Below are 16,231 nucleotides of genomic sequence, written 5' to 3'. Positions count from 1 at the left end.
AGACATGGTGCCTTTTTATTTTAAGCTTTTGATCATTATATAAAATGGGCTCAGTATTTTGTCACAAAATATCAACAAAACGTGGAAGTAAAGGGATGCATTTAGGTGCAGTGTGTGGGGTTGTTCAGCCTGGAGAAGGCTCAGGGGAAACCTTGCAACAGTCTTCCACTACCTTAAGCAGAGCCTACAAGAAATATGGAGAGGGACTTTTTACAAGGGCAGGTAGTGCTGGACAAGGGGTAATTAATGGCTTTAAACTGACAGAGGAGAGATTTAGATTAGATGTTAGGAAGAGGTTCTTCCCTATGAGGGTGGTGAGGCCCTGGCACAGGTTGCCCAGAGAAGTTGTGGCTACCCCATCCCTGGCAGTGTTCAAGGCCACACTGTATGGGGCTTTAAGCTACCTGGTCTAGTGGAAGGTGTCCCTGCCCATGGCAGGGGGTTGGAACTTGGTGAGCTTTAAGGTCCCCCCCAACCCAAACCATTCTGTGATTCTATGATTTTGCTAGTCTTCAATGGTGTAATATAGTTGTGTCCTCTTCAGGTATAAAGGAGGTAAGAGCCCTGCATGCCAACAGTCGTCATGGTTTTCCCAGCCTTCATCCATTGCCATGATCCAGTCCTCCCTATGGCTTCTTTAGCCTGTGGATGCTAGTGCAGCTACTGACCATGGCACTCCCTAGCCCTGCATAGCCACTTGCACAGTACTGGTCATTAGTACACTAGTAGTGCAGCCAGTGCAACCAAGTGACCATGGTGTAAGAGCTCAGGATAACCAAACCACCTTTGATTCATTTTCTCATAGAGTTATTAGTTTTCATTTTATATCTGCCACTTGTCTGAATAAATTTTAATATATCGTTCTCTGGCAGTTTCTGCAACAAGATATAACTGGGACAAGGACTGTAAGAACTTGAAAACAGTAATTAAAATAGGAGATAAGATTACTTTTAGTGGTGTCTTCCAAGAAACCAGTAACAGAGCTAGGTTATTCCAGTTAAGCTGAGTGACTGAAGAGGAATTTAGTTTTAAAAGAACTACTACATGATGTCCATTATCTCTTGCTGAAGTGATAGCCAGGAGAAAGTGAAACTACCTTCAGAAGCTTCTACCTGGATGCAGGCAAGATCAAAAGGGACAATTTTGTTCTTTAGAAAGTACAGTACTGGTGCGGTACAGTGGGCAGGAGTACTGCGCTTCGTGGCAGCATGTGATTAGGCATCAGAACAGAGTGCAAACTCCCTTCTTTACCAGCAATATATTGCCGGAACAAAGTCCTTACATCAAAGTCTATAGACAAAACAACCAATAAAGGAGATAAGGGAGGGCCCTGCTTATTACTTTGTTTCGGCCCAAAACTTTTGGATTCATAACTTTTAATAAAGATCTTGGCAGCTTTAGCTGGGTACATTACTCTTCAGAAAGTAGCAAATTTTGGTCTGAATCCCATCATCTCAAGGGTGGAAAAGATGAACGACTGCTCATTCTGATCAAAGACCTTTCTGGTATCTGCAGATTTATGGCAGGAGCCTTATTTAATGTAACAAAGGGAAATACATGTCATAACCTTGTAAACTTATCAGTTCTACATTTATTCTATATGAATACCACTTAATCACAGTGGGCCATTTTAGGAAGAACTTCTAAAGGCAAAATGGGTTCTTTGTTCTTTTGCATATGAGAGTGAGCCAGGAAACTAAGGCAGGTCCCAAGCAGACATTTGACTCTACAGAGACAAACTCATGAAGGGTTCATTCTAGAAAATAAACAGATACACCAAAGCAGGAGTATAGAGAGACCTCATGTCACAGCTTCTGTCTTCAAGGCCTTTCACAGCTTAGTTCCTTTTTATGTGTGATCTACACAGTGCCAGCTCAAAGCTTCTCTTCCATGAGGTAAAACTGAATCTTGGCCCTCAAGGATGAGAACAGATCGACTTATGTAATAAAACGGCTTACTTTGTCTTCCACTGGGGGATGCAGAAGTAATTTTTGTGAGGATGGCACCAGAACAGTTCCTCCAAGCACCAGTTTCCTTAAACAGCTCAAAGTAACAATATTTCTGCATGCCCATTACAGTGCCGGTGATGGGCCTCTGTGCTCAGCCCCACTCAGCCAGCCTTAGGCAGGTGCTTAGGGTGGCTGAGGCTGCTGGGGAGCAGAGGAGTTGGTAGGGAGAGAGGTGGATGGGAAGGAGAGGAGTCCCAACAGCCCCTTCACTCCAGCTGTGCACAGAGGCCAGTGGTGACAAGAAGGCCACTGAGCCCTCTTTAATGGGGTCAGGATGTCGGATGAGAAGCTTTGCTGCTGCTATTTTGCTGCCCTGTTCAGTCTGTGTCTGGAGGCCCATCCCACCATACTTGCATGGGCTGAACACTTCTGCAGTGGTGCAGGACTGAAGTATTCAAACTAGTTCAAACCCAAGTGCCTTTCTCGACAGTGGAAATCAGCTATGAACTCTGTGCTGCTGTGGCTAGAGAGCTCCTTGTATCCAGATGGGTGTGGAAAACAATATGCAGCTTTGCACAGTTACGATGACCTCCTAAAAATACTCCTTACCTTCTCCCACATGCTGTCTTCTGCCCGAGGCATCTTTCCCAAACACATGTGTGTTGTTGCTAAACAGTCTGCATATCCTATTTTAATAATGCTGAGGTGGGAGGCTTGCTTAATACCTCACCTGTGCAAAGAAGAGGCAGACAAGCCATGAAGGATAGGGGTTGATAAACTTTACCAGCCAGGCCAGGTAGCAAGGAAATAATGAAATAAAATATCCTTAGAAAGCTGTTATACTTCTTGACAGAACTGCCTCTTCTCTCTGAAAATATTGTTGGTATTTTCCCACACCAGGGCAACACTGTAATGGCTAAAAAGTACTGCAGTGATTTTAATGTAAATAATATGTGTTTGATACAACTTAATTATCCATGAAACTGCTTTCTTGCAGAAAGCTGGTGTACATAAAGTTGAAGCAAAGTTACTGAGTTTGGAGCTAAACTGTCTCCAGAAGGCATTCTATCCCTGGAAGCTCCTGAATAAGCCAGAAGAAGCCTGGCTGAGGCTAACAAGAAATACTAAATCATAATCTGCATATGACCTCTAAATTTAGAGGAAGATTGAAAGCTAATAGTAGTAGTAGCAGTATTAGTAGCAGTATTTCTTACATATTTGTTACATAATACAGTAGTATAAAATATGCAGCATAATTAATATCTTTTTAGCACTTTGCCTTCTGATATGCTGATTCTGAGACAGATTTTAAAGGTGATTAGGCAGGTGCCTGGTGGTGCCTGGTGAGATGTCAAAAAGTGCCTATGAGATTAAAGTTCCCTTTGAGAATCTTGTTAGAAGTTTATTTGCATAAGTGCCGCAGGTCCGTTAAAATACAGGTTCACAGGCCTTATGACTGATGGGGTCATTGGATTGTACACCTGATCTGTTGAAAAGTCAGGCTGTTTACAGAAGGGATAGTTCATCTTTTTCTTCATTTCCCCAGCCTCATGGCCTGTTTTCCTTGCACCAGTCTGAATGATCATGTAGTTGCAGAGGAAAAAGAGGAAAAAAACACAAGTTCTCTGTCACCTCTTGATATAGCACAGTTATTCAGGCCAATGCAGAGGAGGAACGCTGTTATAGAAGTAGAATCAAGCAAGACACCCAGGTGTATGTGCCCCTCTCCTTTCCTTTTTTCATCTTCCTCATGTTTTTCAGAATACCTAGGCAGATGCTAATGATGTTTAATTAAAGTATATTAAAATAGCCAATGGAGTTAGAAGTGGTGAACGTACAAGTAAGACACTCCTGATACTACTCACACACAGAGTAATGGGCTTGGACAGTTAGCTACGAGTTGGACATCTTAACCTGAAGTTTTGACTCAGCTGTGTACCAAAACAGCCCAGCCAGGGAAGCCTTATGGCAGATTTGACCATGGAACACTGCTTCTGCTTGCCCTCTGGTCTTCTCACGCAACAAGAACCCATTTCTAACCAGCTCTCTCCTGAACAACCATTCTGGTTGTTAAACATCGGCAAAAGGCCATACTTAGCTGTTTTAGAGCCCTTTTTAGGTAAAGGAGCATATTAATGTGATTCTCTCCAAGCCTCAATGTAAGTAGAAAATAATTTGATTCTCTTATGCCAAAGCAAACCAACCAGTCAACCCTAACAACAGCAAAAGCCATAAAAATGCAGTTCTAACAAGACACCTGACAAACTGCAGTGCTTCCCTAATTATCTGCTTGTCATATCTGTTTAGTGTGAATCATGCACTAAGATACTCAAGTAGTGAGGATCCAGTGGGTGGAGCTTGATGCCACCCATGGTCCTGCCAAGTCAGGCTGCAAAGCACAGCAGACCTCAGGCACATGTAAGGCCTTTCCTGTGTATTTCTCTCTGTGAGACCGTATCACCGAGACTGCCAAGCTCTTGGGGCAGACACTACTGCTGCATTCATCACTCTTTACCCAGGACACGTGGCCCTGATTTAAGCATTGCCATAGTACAAAACCCAGAAGCAATCTCATGTTTTTCATACCTTGCTTGCAAATATCCCCATTACATTGACAAAATTTAAAGGCATTTTAGTTTGTCTTGAGATAAACCCTTATCAGTTATACCTGCAGCCCAGTGTTGTACTGTATCTGTGCATGACTGCATGTAAAAAGTATACTTGCTAACTGTAATTGCATACAGTACCACCCCAAAATACGAGTTAAAACTGATTACCAAAGCTCACTCATCTTGAATCACTTAAGGCTCAAAATTTAAGCAGTAAAATACTAATTTTATTCCAGACTTCCCCCATCAATATTATGGCATCATTCTTTGTGGGAGTTCCTCACTGTGCTTCTGTTGTAGCATGCTGCTTAGCAATGTAGTAGAATTTACCTGTTTGCAATTTATGTAGTATTTCCACAAAGCAATTGATGAATTTTAGATTATGAAGTTAAAAAGAAGTGCTAACATCACAGCCATAACACTGGGTGTTTTTTAGTGCTGCTGTCATGATCCTTCTGTGACCTTGGGCAAGTCATTCCAGTTCTGCATCTTAAGACTTCTAATGAACCTGGGTGGGAAGGTGGGTGACTCCAGGACTACTGGTCATCCTGTAAAAAACTCAGCCTTAGCTTTTCTGGGCCTCAGTTCTGATAGGTTTTAAAGAGAAGTTAATACGTACCTAGAACTTCATATACATGTGAAAATTCACTGGCGTAAGTACAAGGTGTAATTACACCAGTGTATTGTTATATTTTGCCATGTGGAAATATCTCGCACATGTTACTTCATATCTCCTTCCAGGAAGCATGACTTGGTAAAAGCCAAAGGAATTGTTAAATAATCAGTTTCAGTTCAGCCCAGCTTGCACTGTGCACACCCAATTACTGTCAGCATTCCTGTAAGCACAGCAGGTAAGAGAGGCTTTACTGTTCCTCAGGTGGGCTGTGAACTTCCAGGTAGGTCCACTTTCGACCAGACACTTGCAGATTCAGATAGAGTTCAGGTTTTCACTTCAGAGGGCCACCAGGGTAAGACCTCATTGCTGTATATCTGATTGCACAAGAAGCCTCAAGCACTTTAATAGTTTCACTTGCATAAAGCAGGAGTAACCACAGCAGTACCTATGGCCAGGATGAGGTCCACACGTAAAGCACGTGGGGACAGTGACCTGGTATTGGAAGGTGTTACAGCAGCTCCTGCAGTATTAAGCACTGACCAACCTAGGGGCTGAATCACCTGTAAGCAAGAGACAGGATGGATGGACTCCAGCTCCATCGGAGCCTTTCAAGACTGAATTCTAATAGCCAGTGTCGCGGCACTTGGAGCTTTCCCTCACCCTCGGCCGCCACAACATCACGGGCGGATCCATGAGCGCCTTTTTGACCTCCATAGGCCCCGAGGGCGGCCGCGCCAACACGGGTTGACACCGGGACGGAAGGAGCGTGGGTGACAGGGGCTGAACCCACCCGAGCTCCTTCCCGCCTCCACCTCCCCTCCCCTCCCCTCCCCTCAGGACGGCCGCTGGCCGGCGGCGCGCGCAGCGCTCCTAGTGGGGCCCGGCGGCGGGCGGTAGTTTGGAGAGGATCCCTTGCCGGGCCGGTGCAAGGAGGGGGGGGGGAGGGGGAGGGGGGGGGGAGGGGGAGGGGGAGGGGGGGAGGGAGGGAGGGAGTGGAAGAGTGAAGGAGCGCAGCAGGGCGTGTGCGCGCGCGTGTGCCGGGGAGCTACGCGCTGGTGGCGCGGCGCGCGGCGGGGCTGGGCGGCTCCGACTGCCTGACGCCAGCGAGACCGGATCGAGCCAGGCGCTGAGGCAGGGCGAGCGAGACCCCGCGCCGCCGGTAACGGCAACTTCGCGTTACCCACCCCGCTCCCATAACCAGCCCCTTGCTCCTCTCCCCGTTTATCGCGCCGGGCGGCACAGCCTGCGGCGCTCTTCCCCTTTCTCCTTCCCGGCGGGCCGAGAGAGGTTGCTCCGCGCCGTGGAGGGAGCGCGGCTCCGCTCGTTTCCCCGGCATGATGGCGTCCCTCCGGTTGCCCGGGGGAGACCCAGGGCCGCTTGCCAGCCGGCCGTTCCCGGCTCGAAGTTTGTGGGTAGGTGCCGCGTCGGGCCCGGCGGGAGGGAGAGCCCGGCTCCACCGGGAAGCCGCCCTTCTGCCCCTTGGTGAACGCGGGGTTGCTCCCGCGGCGCAGCCCCGGCCGTCCGGAGCAAGCTCTCCTTTGTGTTTGTGAGGAAAAGCCTGCCCCGGCCGGCCCGTGTCCCTGACCGCTGAAGGTGGGGGTTCTTTCCTCATTCCTTTCTTTCCACAGCCCCTTCCCCTCCTTTTTCTTATTTTAACCTCCCCCCTTTAATGACAAATCTGTGCTTAGAGGTCAAGGTAAGTTCAGTAATTTTTTTCCTCCTCCCTGTTACAAGGTCTGAATGCATGAGATTTTCCCGTCCCCAGTGTAGTTTCTTCATATACTCGGACTCTACAGCCAAGCTGAATATAGATCTTTAAAGCCTATTATAACTTACTGGTGTGGAAATATTCAGTCATGCCTTCAAAAGGATCTTGGCCAAATCTTGACTTTTTATTTTTTTTAATAAACTGAAGTCATTTGGAGTCCTGAGTGAGAAAGGGTTGCCGTGCTTGCTCTTTTTTTAGTAGATCAATCTGACGAAGATGCATGGTCAGACCTTACAGTTTGCTTTTACGGTGTCTGAATAATTGGAGTTTATTCTGAGCAATAAGACTTATTTGGGTGTATTTTGGGAAAAAGTGCTGCTTGCTGCATGTTAAAACGTAAAAATTTTATTCAGGGAAGAAGTATTGTTAGATCCAGGTGGGGAGGAATAAAAATAGATGATGTGTATTTCAGATACAAGCAAATGGAAAAGCTCATCGCATGAAGCATGTCAGTGTTTAATGGATGTAAGCGTTTAAGGATATTATATCTTGAAACTAATGTGCTTAGGAAAAAGCTGTATTTCAGACATGTTATAGCAGGTAGTTCAGATCTCTTTTGCACCCAGAAGTCAACTTTGTATTTTCTCCCCCAACAGTTATATGTGATTTTAAGCAGTGTTTGAGAATAAGAGTGAAAACTGCAGCTAGCACAGCCCACAGAGACTACGTTTCTTTGCTGGCATGTGTCTGTAATTCTGCTTAGGCTTCATGTGGCTAACAGTGTGCACCTTGTCCTGTCAAACAATAGGAGCTAGTCATGTGAGGGAACCTGAGGTGTTGACTTCATTTTTTTTCTTTTATTTGTCAGTAACTGCTGAATTATGGGAGATGAATTTCTATTTGCAACTGATTAATACTTACTTTATTTTCCATAGAACCAGCGAACAGTGCTGTGATGCTTTTTAGAGGTTCTCATTGGATTTTAGTGCAAGTTTTGTGTGATCACTTCTTTACTATGACTGGAAGACTGGAAGAGAATCATTATAAAAATGAAAGATACCTAGCCCTTTCTGAAGTTCTTGCTGTGTTCTTACTGATGAAATCTTGCAATTTACTTCAGGCTGTAATTGGGCACTTGAGAGAAATTTCTCTTGATTTGGGTGATCCAGAAACCTTCACAGCTACCAGAGAAGATTTGTTCAAGGCATGATCAGGTTACCCTAAGGGTAGGGATTTGTCCTTCCTTTGGTTTTGATCCCATCAACTGTTGGATATGTAATCAAATACATTTTTTTTCCTACTCTCTTCTGTTTGGTTTGTCTTTTTGTGTACCCTTGAAGATGTGATGATCCAATACATTTGAGAAAAGGTGACTGAGTAAGCAGATGGAGATGTTTCTGTATAAATATTAACTATCAAATGTTTGAAAGCTGATGAATGTTTGCTTTTCCTCTGTTGTTTGAACACTAAAGAGTTGAACATAAAGAAAAGCAATACAGAGGTTAATAAAAGTGCTGCTAGTGTTTCTGTGTATTGGGAAATTACTCAGATTAAATGATGAGGTTTTGCTTAGTATAAAGATTTAAATTTTAAAAAATGACACTTCCTTTTATTGAAGTGTGAATGCTTCAATATTACAATGCATATTACATATAGCCAGTGTTCTGCTCTACGAAGCCCAAGCTGTGTGTGTAGAATAAAAGCTCATTTGAGTAGTCTTGCAAGCCTAATGGAGGCATCATCTCAGCTTTATAAATAATGTAAGTTGTGTATAATGTGGGGTCCCCAGAGGCTGCAGAGAAAGCATCATTACCAGCCTTTTCAACCTGCTGGAGATCTTAAATTGATTTGCAGCACTAAACTGGTGCAAAATGATACATCAGGATGACACAGGGTCAACCTGTAAAAGTCTATGATGTGAGCCCGTTAGTTCAGTCATCATAATTAAACTGTATTATGAGGGCAGCAAAGCAAGTGTCTGTGACATGTCCCATTGTGCTTCAGATATGGGTGGCTGAAGAATCAAATACAGAGAGCACCGTGTGTATTATTTAACTTATGCAGGAAGTGGTTGAAATTAAAGCTTGCGGCCCTGTCAAGAATAAATGCTGAACTAGTTTAGGTTGACTCTTAACCTCTTTCTTGCAGTCACTGGCAACTGGAATAGATGAAGGCATGTACAGGTTGGAGGTGTATGTGGGGGAAGTGGTTGTGAGTGAATCTCTCTGCATTTTGTATACCTTTCCAAGCCTGAAAATCAGCTAGACTGTACCTGCAGACTGTGCTAGCTGGTATTAAAGGGAAAAACAGGCATTTCCTAGTATTTTATTCTACTGAAGTTTGTAACAGCCTGTTGAAGTGTTCCTGCTGATCTGAGTTCTTGTATAAGACAGAATTTTAGTCATATCTTGAGCTATATGACCAATTTGATTTTGGAACAGAAACTGTAATTTTGAATATGGGTTGGCATAGGTCACTGCTCTTCTTAGTGAAGGTATCTGTGGCCTTGGATTCATGTTTCATCTCTAAGTAGCTTAGGAATTTGCATGCCACAGATAGGAAAACCTTGATTATATACCAAACAGATCTTGTTGTTCCTGCTGATAAAATCACTGTGCAGTGTGTTAGGAAAGTTTAGAGATTTAAGCAGAGAAAATAAATGGTCAGTAATGGCAAGAGATGTGTTGCTCACCAAGTTCAGTTGCATCTTGATAGCATGCCCTTTAGCTTAGGTGCTTTCTGAGTGGCAGATAAAAGAAAGCTCGCTTTCGGTTGCAGCGTCTTGCAGAATTTGTATATGGAACTCTCTTCTGCTGTATGAATGCAGATGAATAAATGGAGCTACTTTATTGAAGAGAGAGCGATAAAATCAGATTTCACAAATTACCGTCTAGTTAATAGATTCTACTAATTTTTGTTTGGTTTTAATTTCTGGTTCAGGTTTTGATGACAAACTCACCCAGTTGTGCTTTCGGAGTGGGGAAAGGTGTGTTCTGCACATAAAAACTTCACTTGTTTTCCTCCAGTAGCTGCAGACTGGTATACTTCCACAGGCCTTTCCTCTGTGTGTAGCAGTGTCTCAAAAAATTGAATGCATACAAGTCTTAAAAGGTGATACGCAGTTCCTAGAAGTTTACATTTGAAGTTACTGAATAGAAAATTTGAGTTTGAAACATAAACACCAAGTTGGCAAGTGTGGCTTGAAATGCTGGTGACTTAAAGGATTTCTGCGCAGGCATCTTGGACTTCTGTAGCTATTTTGCCCAAGCTACGATGGTGTAACTTTAGAACAGCACAGAGGATTTTTGTGTTAGAACAGTGTTTTTAATTTGGGATGGGAAAGATTTTAAATTGATACTTTCTAATTGCTAGAGTTGAATCCCTGCAGGCTGCCCTATAACTGTTTCCTTTAGAATGTCACTATTTCTTAAGATTCAAAATAAGCAGAGAATATGTTAGATTGGGCCTTTTGTGAAGGGCTTTGCAGAGGGTGGATTCGGGGGTGAGGAGGAGAACACTTTTGGCAGCTAATGGCTGCCACAAAGATCCCTATCCTCCTCAGAGGACAAATGTTAATTTGCATTACAGAAGGTTTTGGGGTTTGTGTGTATTTGAGTGGGAGATGTCTTTGTTTTTTAACTGAGAAGCCAAACATTTCATAAAATAAACAGGCTAATTTCAAGGAACTTAAAACGTTCTTCAAAGTGAACCCAGATTGTACAGGATTTCTCCCTCCTTCAGCTTTATGTGTGTATGTATTGGCTTTGAGAAGTGCCTTCTGGCCGAATAGGAGCAAAGATTGAGCACACTACCTCTAATTAGACTGTGTGAGGTCAAGCATTCAGTGCAAGTAAGGCTGAACTCTGCTGAACTGTGTGAATGGGTCCGCGTTTATTTATGTTTTATTCTGGGGGAGGAGGGAGGATGTGTATCAGGTACTGTGGCACTGGGATTATGATGGTGGAAGTGTTGCACAGCTGTGTGACCACGGTGCTGCCCTCTTATAGCACTAGTGTGTGAGACACAGTTGCTGGGTTGAGCTGTCGTTAAGTTACAAAAGCTTTTCTGCAAGTACAGATTCCTTTACTCAGTTGTACTCTTCTTGCGGGTGCTGTCTCTTGCGAAACTGCATAAAAGCTGAGTTCAGATCAAGAGTTGAAACTTTTTTTCCCCTCTAGACTTGCAAATGCAGGGAACTTGACCAGTACAGCTATTCTAGTCACTTGGGCAGTTCAGTCATTCAAACATAGATCTGTAATTGTTCTAGACTATATATCACTTGTATTTCAAAATGAGATACCCACTTGGGAGACTGATACTAGATGTCACCAGTCTTTCTCATTTTAATCTTTCCCACTTTTTCCCCCAGCATGCACAGGCAAAGTCTAGGGAGTAGGGAGGGAAAAAAATTATTTTAAAACATGCATTTTTATAAATAATTATATTTAGGCACTGTTCAAAGCAATATCATCTGATACTGCTGGCATGTAAGCAAATCATTAACGTGGCTCACCAGTGATTTCTGAAGCATTATTTCATATTTCTGTGCTTACAAAGGGAACACTCATCCCAATATGGCAGCAGATGAGACTGAGAGCAATATAGACAGTCTGAGTTCTAGCACTTAATGGTATTCAGAAGCATTTAATTTGCAAGTTTTTGCCATTGAAATCATTAAAATGCCAATCCACATCAAAGTGATGTATGGACTATTGGTCCGGTATTGAGTAACTTGGAAGCAAGATACCCATTAAAAATTTTTGTACAATGCTGAAGTGATTATAGACAGAATTGCGAGTTTTCACTGTCTCCTTGCTGCTGTCCCGATCATGAGTGTAGGGTAACATCTGCCCTCCAGCTTTGACTGGTGGACCTTCACTCAGTACTTGGTCTGATGTACTGTTTGAGGAGAAGCTGAAAATGTATCCTCTAAATACAGATTTTGTGCAAGAGTAGAAGTTGAATTTTAGGATTTACAGCATTACAGTTTCTTCTACAGAGATTGCAAGACTGATGTACAGTTTAAAAATTTGTGTAGGTAAGTGAAAGCAAAAAGGTGTGTGCACACAGGGCTAACATCTTGACACTGATACAGCAGGTCAAAAAGTCTTCGATGAATTCAGAGAATTCTTTATGTTCAAAGTGCTTGGGGCAAGTTGATCGTACTTCTGCTTGCTTTTCTTTGTCACGTTGTTAAGTACTGAGAATTACTGTCTCATTTGTCTGTGTTTACATGAAAGACTGACTTACTGAGGATATTTTTCTTAAAAATAATTTCATATTTTTGATTTCAGGCATTTTAAGGCATTGACAATAATAGCAGCATTCTGTGTGGTGTTGTGTGATGAAACCAGGGCATGAGACTCTTGAGGACACCTTATTCTTATGCTGGTATGTATATAGGGTTATTCACACTTGATAGCTGTGCTGTATGTCCCTGTGCACCTATGGGTGCCTAAAATAACATTCACTGCTGTTGCAAGTTAAGTTACTTGGATCAGATGAAAGTAGACTAAACCTATATATAGTTGGGAAAAGCTTGTAAATTCATCAAGGTGTGTCTATGTAATACTATTTACACATAAATATTTAAATACTGTTTAAATGCTTAAAACCATAAAATCAGTTTTAGTTAAAGATGAATTAAATAACTAGAAATTCATGTTGCAACAAATTGTGGCTTCCACTTAACTATGTTTCTACGGGAGATAGGAGGAGGAAACATCTGCTGTTTGGTTAGATGCTGTTAATGAGCTGCATGGTTGACTTTATTCTACCAATACATTTCACCTTTGTACCTGTTAGGTTTCATTTGAATATTGACATAAGAGGAATTAATCTAATGTCTTTGTGGACTTACATGTACCTTACTAATAAGGACTTTCAGCTGGCATGCTGGGAGCAAAATACGTGGCTTGTAAGTAGTCGTATTTCCAAGACAGGTGAAAGAGAGCTCTCAAAAATTTTCTCCAAGACAAATTTGGAAGAGTGTGTGTGTGAGAGAGAGAATGGAAGATAGTGTGAAACTGACACATCTCATGTTATTTCACTTGATGGCTTAATTCTCTGTGGTGTCCATGTAAATTAGAAAGCTAAAGAATAGCAAAAGTGCATGGGTTGGGGTTTTTGTGGTTGTTCTTGTCTGTTGTTTTTAAATTCTGTCCTTTTCTTTCTAGCTCCCTCAAGGTGTTACAGAACAAACTGCTAGTGTTCTGGTAGGACAGAAAAGTTGGCACCTTTGCTCACTGTTGGCCAGTTGTTTTGTTTTTTTTTTCCAAGGGCTTCTGAGCTGCATGCTATGAGGCAAGTAAGTTATTTCCAAGTTAGGCCACTAGTGCCGACTTAGGAGTGTAGATTCTGCTCACAGGTCCTGGGAGACAAACATGACAAGGGTTAGTCATGGTTACTTAAGTTACCTGGTGCTATAGTGGTCAGGATGGTATAGGAACCTCTATAGATCAGTAGCTTTCAGTAGGTCACAAGCAGTGAAAAAAGGGGTAGAAAAGCATCTTCATACCAGGGCTGTATGTGAAGCAAGGTGGCAGTAGTGAGGACTTGCATTTGAATGGAATGAAGCCATGTGTGAAGCCAGACTTCGAGGTTACAAGCAGTGGAGGAAGGATGAGCGAGGCAACTCAGACTTCTGGATGCTTTGAAAATATTCTGAAATATTCTAAAAGTTACGTAAAATTTGGAGAGGGATTATTTCTTGTGGTATTGTCCTCTGCTTTGCCTTCTGCTCCCCCTTGTTTGGATTTGAAATTCTTAAAGGTAGTACTTGCTTAAGTATAGTTCTTACTGTTAAGTTGGAGGGCAGTTTTTAATAGGACTTGGTGAAGTGGTCAAAATCAGGGAAACAGTGATCTGATTGAGATTTTTATCATTATTTATGAGAGTCTATTATTTGTCGAATTACTTTAGCATTACTAGAATATTACTTTAGAAAGCAGTTCTTCTGTGACTCTGCCTGTGAATGGCAAATAGAGCTTGGGCCCTACCTCTACCTGGTAGCAGTTGATGTGATTCTGTATTTGTGTCAAGGCAAGCAGAGTTCTCTCCAGTTTTCCTGGAACAGTTGTTTTTTTGATGTGGGCCAAATTCTTGCTTTCAAATGATTAGCACATGGTTGTGTTGAGAGCTTGACAGAATCACAGGGTGGTTGAGATTGGAAAGGTCATCTGGTCCAGCCCCCTGCTCAAGCGTAGTCGCCTAGCTTGCCCAGGACTATGTCCAGATGACTCCTTTTTATCCAGTTGTATAACAACAGCATTATTGTTTTATCACAACAGTAATGAAAGTTGATTTGAAATTTACCCGACCTTCTCATAGATATGATGGCTTCAGGGATTGTTAAATGCCTAATGTGATTACAGTGATTTAATTTCAAATGTGTAGTTTTGGGGAATTTCAAACACATCTGAAGTGTGTGCTTCCCTGCACAGGTTGGAAAGAGATGAGGAGCACAGACTCAACTTGTGTGGCTCTACTGAGGTCTCACCATGGATCTCCAACATTTAGGAGCAGAGTTTCATCTCCCATCACACAATCTTTTGGTCTTTCCTCTTGCTGTCAGATGCTTCTGCCTTTTTATCACTGAGGAGACAGGTAGATAGCTAGCGTGCACAGACATTGGTTATGTCTTTGTCTGTGTTCTGCTAATTACCTGGTGAATGTTGTGATTTTGAAAAATGTGAATTTTGACCTTGCTGAATGTCTTGGAAAACTTGGCTTATGTCCAGGTTGCCATCTCGGGTATTGCAGATTCCTGTTTTGCATTTTTTGCCCACTACTGGCTTTACAGTCTGCCATACTTAATAATAGGCCCTTTATTATCCGTGCTAGTTAGTGTCAGTGTTAAATGCTTCCACTTGGATGTGGTAGCCAAATAAAAAATCTTTGTCTTTATTAACTTAAAACCTTAAGATAATGTAATTATAGCTTCTGTAATGTGTCATATTAGATTTCGTCTGGAAAATATTTTAGAAATACTCTCAGAACTCTGTGGTGTGTGGTATTTTTTTTGACAGATGAATAGGGGATAATTTTTCTTTTTGCTGTAGTTTGCTGTCTGGTTACCTAGAACAGAAGGCACTGTCAGCAGCATGGGGGGTGAAGTGCTTCCTAGGGTGGTTATTCAGAACCAGCTGGGGCAGAGCTCATTGCTCTGGGGATGAGATGAGGTTTTGCAAATCAACTGAAGTACTCATGTCTGAGTGTGAGCTAATCTTTGTCTGTGTATCGTGTAAAATCAGAGGGGTGTCAGTTCTACAAGACAGAGAGAACTCTTAACAGTTTGACTCCTCTCAGCCTCAGCCACAGGTTTCTTTGCATATGCTGGCTGGTGACTTGGGTGCTCATCCTGCTCTGAGCTGTTCCAGCTGTTCTGCTGGACCACAGCAGTGGTTTTTGTTGTTGTTTTTGCTAGGTTAGGAAGGTGAATTGGCCAACAGAATGTAAGCAGATGGGAAATTATGTTGGGAGTACCAAAGCTGGCACAAGGGAGTTAAGGGAAACCTTTTCTCTTTGGGTGGGAGCAAGCTGTTGAGCTGCTCATCTGCTTGTGGACCTGTGACCTTGCTGGCCCAAGGCAGCTGTTGGAGGTAGCCAGTTATAAACGAGCACTGTAGTACTCCCAGATGAAGACTTCCTTAATACGCTTGCCAAGCAAAGGTCTAATTTACAGGGTTTTTTCCCAGATACTTAGGTTGGTGATTAGCATGGTGAGGTTAGACTGCCAACAGTTACATCAGCCACAAAGCCCCAGTGTAGTTACATTGGCAGCAGAATGACAGTGATTAATGATACAGTATATTTTATGGGGGTGAGGGAGGATGGATGGGAAGGAGCACTTGAACAAGCTTTTCTGTTGAAGTGCTGTTCTGCTAGTATAAACTGCAAGCTATATTAGAAATGTTTTTCTGGTTTAATAAAACTGTATGAGCAGAGCACATCTAGTGCATGTATGAGACAGGACCAGTGTTTTTCCTCATGGGAAAAGTGTCCTCAAACTTTTAACTTCTTAGTAGTGGAAACCTCTTTTTCCTCTTTAGAGGATGAAAATAAATTGAAACAACTGGCCAACCAGGTACTGTTAGCAGCATTATCAAGAAAGTAAAGAAAAGCTAAATATTAAATCCATTAGAAACTCTTCTGTAAAAGCAGACTGATATTTCCAGAAATCACTGCCAGTGAAGACAGTTAGGGCACCTGAAGCTGATACGTTATGTAAACTAGTGCACTGCTTGTGCATCTTCTGGGTTGTGTACCACTGTGTAAGTCACTTTCAAATTTTTGGCTTTCAATCCGTTTTTCTCAAAAAAAAAAAAATTTAGAAAGCACTTGTTTTAAC

At 42.5% G+C, this 16,231-nt stretch overlaps 1 protein-coding gene across 4 annotated transcripts in view; it reads left to right on the top strand.

Moving 5' to 3' along the window:
- The first annotated feature begins 5,842 nt into the window (after window positions 1–5,842).
- Window positions 5,843–16,231, top strand: part of SMAD1 (SMAD family member 1) — a 48,930-nt gene continuing 38,541 nt past the window's right edge. The window contains exon 1 of one of the 4 annotated variants that reach the window (XM_061441581.1): window positions 5,843–5,917. The gene's annotated coding sequence lies outside the window, so the exon portion shown is untranslated. Of the gene's footprint in view, window positions 5,918–5,945; window positions 6,098–6,204; window positions 6,334–6,454; window positions 6,587–16,231 lie in introns of those variants that run through there. The other 3 variants (XM_061441573.1, XM_061441553.1, XM_061441563.1) reach the window with 3 other exon arrangements.

The sequence above is a fragment of the Pezoporus flaviventris genome, unplaced genomic scaffold (assembly GCF_033815535.1).
Source record: "Pezoporus flaviventris isolate CSIRO_AGI_PZ_B2104156 unplaced genomic scaffold, CSIRO_AGI_Pfla_v1 ptg000002l, whole genome shotgun sequence".
Lineage (NCBI taxonomy): Eukaryota > Metazoa > Chordata > Aves > Psittaciformes > Psittacidae > Pezoporus > Pezoporus flaviventris.
Note: the sequence above shows the minus strand (reverse complement) of the source record. Positions and strands in the feature narration are given on the sequence as shown.